Below are 6,000 nucleotides of genomic sequence, written 5' to 3'. Positions count from 1 at the left end.
TGGAGGGCTTGGTCCCAAGACTTGTCCCCACAGCCCAACACACTGGCTGTGGCAGTCTGTGGCCAAAGTGTCTCTTCTGGCCCAACCCTGACCCATCCTTCCTCAGTGGATGGGGCTTCCCTGCAGAATGTCCAATAACTCGAGCCAGAGGCTCCAGGACAGAGTTTGGATTTCCCTGGGTCTGAGCCCTTAGTGGGAGGTGTGGCCACAGTCTCTGTGGACCAGCAGAATTAGCCTATCCTCTTGATAGTTCTGAGGAATCTGGACAGCCCAGACAGTGGGATTCTCACCAGTGAAACACACCCTTTCCATGAAGGGACAAAGTGCTTTGTTAAATGGGTCCTGTTCCCCATGCCACCCAACTGGGTAAGACCCTTCAACAGGGGTTGTCAGGCACCCAGGAGCGATCCTACTGGCATCAGGTTGGTGCCCCTTGAGGTCAGAGGTCTCAGAAGAAGGAGCAGGCACCCATCTTTGCTGCTCTCCAGCCTCCTTGAGTCACATCTCCAGGTACAGGAGTGAATCAGATGAATAAGGCCTGAAGTGAACCCCAGCAAACTGCAGCAGACCTACAGGAGAGGGACCCGACTATTGAAAGAAAAACAAGCAGAAAGTGACAACAACAGCATTAGCAGCAACAACAACAACAATAACAAAAAGACGCCCACAAAAACCCCTTCCAAGGGTCAGCAGTCTCAGAGACCGTAACTAGACACACTCAAGAAGATGAGAAAGAATCAATAAAAATATGCTAAAAGGCCGGGCGCGGTGGCTCAAGCCTGTAATCCCAGCACTTTGGGAGGCCGAGGCGGGTGGATCACGAGGTTAAGAGATTGAGACCATCCTGGTCAACACGGTGAAACCCCGTCTCTACTGAAAATACAAAAAATTAGCTGGGCATGGTGGTGCGTGCCTGTAATCCCAGCTACTCAGGAGGCTGAGGCAGGAGAATTGCCTGAACCCAGGAGGCGGAGGTTGCGGTGAGCCGAAATCGCGCCATTGCACTTCAGCCTGGGTAACATGAGTGAAACTCCATCTCAAAAAAAAAAAAAAAAATATGCTAAAAACCCAAAAAGCCAGAGCGCCTATTCTCCTCCAAATGATCTCCATCAAGGGTGCAGAACTGGACGGAGGATCAGATGGACAAATTGATAGCAGTAGGCTTCAGAAAATTGGTAGTAAAAAACTACGGTGAGCTAAAGGAACATGTTTTAAACCAATGCAAAGAAGCTAAGAACCTTGATAAAGGGTTAGAAGAATTGCTATCTAGAATAAAGAGTTTAGAGAGGGACATAAATGATCTAATGGAGCTGAAAAACACAGCATGAGAACTTTGTGAAACATATACATACACATGTCAACAGCTGAATTGACCAAGCTGAAAAACGGATATCAGAGTTTGAAGAGCATCTAACTGAAATAAGACATGCAGACAAGAATAGAGAAAAAAGAATGAAAAGGAGTGAACAAAGCCTCCAACAAGTGTGGGACTATGTGAAAGACCAAACCTACAATTAATTGTTGTACCTGAAAGTGACGGCGAGAATGGAAACAAGTTGGAAAACACACTTCGGGATATTATCCAGGAGAACTTCCCCACCCTAGCAAGACAGGCCAACATGCAAAAATTCAGGAAATACAGAGAACACCATTGAGATTCTCCATGAGAAGCTCAACCCCAAGACACATAGTCGTCAGATTCTAAGGTTGAAATGAAGGAAAAACTGTTAAGGGTGACCAGAGAGAAAAGTCAGGACACCTGCAAAGGGAAGCCCATCAGACCAACAGCAAACCTCTCAACAGAAACTCTATAAGCTAGAAGACATTGGGGACAATATTCAATATTATTAAAGAAAAGAATTTTCAACCCAGAATTTCATGTCCACCCAAACTAAACTTCATAAGCGAAGGATAAATTAAATCATTTCCAGATAAGCAAATCCTGAGGAATTTCATTACCTCCAAGCCTGCCCTGCAAGAGCTCCTGAAATAAACACTAAATAAGGAAAGGAAGAGCTGGTACCAGCCACTGCAAAAACACACTGAAATACAAAGACCAATGACACTACAAAGAAACTGTATCAACTAGTGTGCAAAATAACCAAATAGATCATGATGACAGGATCAAATTCACACATAACAGTATGAATCTTAAATTTAAATGGGCTAAATGCCCCAATTAAAAAACAAAGACTGGCAAATTGAATAAGGAGTCTAGACCCATCAGTGTGCTGTATTCAGAGACCCATCTCAAATGCAAAGACATACAGAGACTCAAAATAAATGAAGGAATATTTATCAAGCAAATGGAAAGAAAAAAAAAACAGGGTTTACAATCCTAGTATCTGACAAATTTAAACCAACAAAGATCAAAAAAGACAAAGAATGGCGTTACATAATGGTAAAGGGAACAATTCAACAAGAAGAGCTAGCTATTCTGAATATATATGCACCCAATACAGAAGCACCTAGATTCATAATATAAGTTCTTAGAGACCTACAAAGTGACTTAGACTCCCATGCAATAGTGGTGGGGACATTAATACCCCACTGTCAGTATCAGGCAGATCAACAAGACAGAAAATTAACAAGGAAATTCAGGACTTGAACTCATCTCTGGATCAAGTGGGACTAGCAGATGTCTGCAGAACTCTCTACTGTAAATCAGCTGAATATACATTCTTCTCAGTGCCACATGGCCCTTATTCTAAAATTGACCACATAATTATAAGTAAAACACTACTCAGCAAATGCAAAAGAACTAAAATAATAACAACGAGTCTCTCAGACCACAGCACAATCAAATTAGAACTCAGGATTAAGAAACTCACTAGAAACCACACAGTTTTATAGAAATTTAACAAGTTGCTCCTGAATGACTACTGGGTGAATAATGAAATTAAGGCAGAAATCAAGAAGTTCTTTGAAACCAATGAGAACAAAGAAACAATATACCAGGATCTCTGGGACACAGCTATAGTGATGTTGAAATGGAAATTTATAGCAATAAATGCCCAAATCAAAAAGCTAGAAAGATCTCGAATCAACATTCTTACATCACAATTAAAAGAGCTAGAGAAACAAGAGTAAATTAATCCAAAAGCTAGCAGAAGACAAGAAATAAATAAGATCAGAGAAGAACTGAAGGAGATAGAGACATGACAAACCCTCCAAAAATATCAGCGAATCCAGGAACTGTTTTTTTTTGAAAAAATAACAAAATAGACCACTAGATAGACTAATAAAGAAGAAGAACAGAGAATAATCAAATAGACACACAAAAGAATGATAAAGGGAATATCACCACTTACCCTACAGAAATACAAACTTCCATCAGAGAATAATATAAACACTTCTATGCAAATAAACTAAAAAATTGACCAGACAGAATCATAGCTGAATTATATCAGAAATACAAAGGGGAGCTGGTAGCATTCCTTCTGAAACTCTTCCAAACAATTGAAAATGAGGAATTCCTCCCTAACTCATTGTTTGAAGCCAGCATCATCTTGATACCAAAAGTAGGAAGAGACACAACAAAAAAGGAAACTTCAGACCAATATCCCTGATGAATGTCTATGCAAAAATCCTCAATAAAATACTGGCAAACTGAATCCAGCCACACATAAAAACTTATCCACTATGATCCAGTCAACTTCATCTCTGGGATGCAAGGCTGCGTTCAACATATGCAAATCAATAATGTAATCCATCACATGAGCAGAACCAAAGATAAAAACCACATGATTATCTCAATAGATGCAGAAAAGACCTTCAATAAAATTCAACATCCCTTTCTTCATGTTTCTCAATAAACTAGGTATTGATGAAACATATCTCAAAATAATTAGAACTATTTATGACAAACCCACAGTCAATATCATGCTGAATGGGCAAAAGCTGGAATCACCCCCTTTGAAAATTGGTGCAAGACAAGGATACCCTCTCTTACCACATCTATTCAATATTGGAAGCTCTGGCCAGGGCAATCAGGAAAGAGAAAGAAATAAAGGGTATTCAAATAGGAAGAGAGGAAGTCAAGTTGTCTCTGTTAACAGATGACATGATTTTATATTTAGAAAGCCCCATTATCTCAGCCCAAAAACTTCTTGAACTGATAAGCAAATTCAGCAAAGTCTCAGGATACAAAATTCATGTGCAAAAATCACAAGCATTCCTTCCACCAACAATAGGCAAGAAGATAACCAAATCATGAATGAATTCTCATTCACAATTGCTACCAAGAGAATGAAATACTTAGGAATACAGCTAACAAGGGATGTGAAGGATCTCTTCAAGGAGAACTACAAACCACTGCTCAAGGAAATAAGACAGGTCACAAACAAATGGAGAAACATTCCATCCTCATAGATAGGAAGAATCAACATTGTGAAAATGACCGTATTGCCCAAAGTAATTTATAGATTCAGTGCTATGCCCATCAAACTAACATTGACATTCTTCACAGAATTAGGAAAATAAAAAATCAAATTTCATGTGGATTCAAAGAAGACCACGTATGACCAAGACAACCCTAAGCAACAAGACAAAGCTGGAGGCATCAAGCTACCTGACTTCAAACTATACTACAAGGCTACAGTAACCAAAACAGCATGGTACTGGTATCAAAACAGACATATAGATCAATGGAGCAGAACAGAGACCTCAGAAATAACATCACACATCTACAATAATCTGACCTTTGACAAACCTGACAAAAACAGGCCATAGGGAAAGGATCTTCTATTTAGTAAATGGTGCTGGGAAAACTGGCTAGCCATATACAGAAAACAGAAGCTGGACCCCTTCCTTACACCTTAAATAAAAATTAAGATGGGTTAAAGACTTAAATGTGAAACCCAAACCATAAAAGCCCTAGAAGAAACCCTAGGCAAGACCAGTCAGGACATAGTCATGGGTGGACAAAGACATCATGACAAAAATGCCAAAAGCAGTCGCGACAAAAATGCCAAAAGCAGTCGCAACAAAAGTCACAATTGACAAATGGGATCTAATTAAACTAAAAAGCTCTGTACAACAAAATAAACTGTTATCAGAATGAACAGGCAGCCTACATAATGGGAGAAAAATTTTGCAATCTACATATCTGACAGGGGTCTAATAACCAGAATTTACAAGGAACTTTACAAGAAAAAGGCAAACAACTCCATCAAAAAGTACCGACACTTCTCAAAAGAAGACATTTACACAGCCAACAAACATGAAAAAAAGCTCAACATCACTGAGCATCAGAGAAATGCAAATCAAAACCACAATGAGATACCATCTCACCCCAGTCAGATTGGCGATTATTAAAAAGGAAGCAATAGTTGCTGGAGAGGCTGTGGAAAAATAGAAACGCTTTTGCACTGTGGCTGGGAATGTAAATTAGTTCAGCTATTGTGGAAGAAAGTATGGAAATTCCTCAAAGAGCTAGAACCAGAAATACCATCTGACCCAGCAATCCCATTACTGGGTATATACCCAAAGGAATATAAATCAGTCTACTATAAAGACAGAAGCACACATGTTTATTGCAGCACTATTTACAACAGCAAAGATGGAACCAACCCCAGTGCCCATCAGTGATAGACTGGGTAAAGAAAATGTGGTACCTCACGGAATACTATGCAACCATAAAAGGGAATGAGACCATGTCCTTTGCAGGGACATGGATGAAACTGCAAGCCATCATTCTCAGCAAACTGACACAAGAACAGAAAACCAAATGCTACATGTTCTTACTCATAAGTGGGGGTTAAATGAGAACACATGGATACGGAACGGAAACAACATACACTAAGGTCTGTTGAGGGGTGGTGGATGAGGGGAGGGAACTTAGAGGATGGGTCAATAGGTGCAGCAAACCACCATGGCACACGTATACTCGTGTAGCATGTTCTGTGCATGTATCTGGGTTTTCTTTTCTTTTACTTTTTCTCTTCTTTTTTAGAAGAAATTAGAAAAAAAAAAGGTAATAGAGCTAGGATGACCACATGT

Source organism: Cebus imitator, unplaced genomic scaffold (assembly GCF_001604975.1).
Source record: "Cebus imitator isolate Cc_AM_T3 unplaced genomic scaffold, Cebus_imitator-1.0 Scaffold549, whole genome shotgun sequence".
NCBI classification, from domain to species: domain Eukaryota; kingdom Metazoa; phylum Chordata; class Mammalia; order Primates; family Cebidae; genus Cebus; species Cebus imitator.
The sequence above is the reverse complement of the archived record's forward strand: the minus strand, read 5'-3'. Positions refer to the sequence as shown.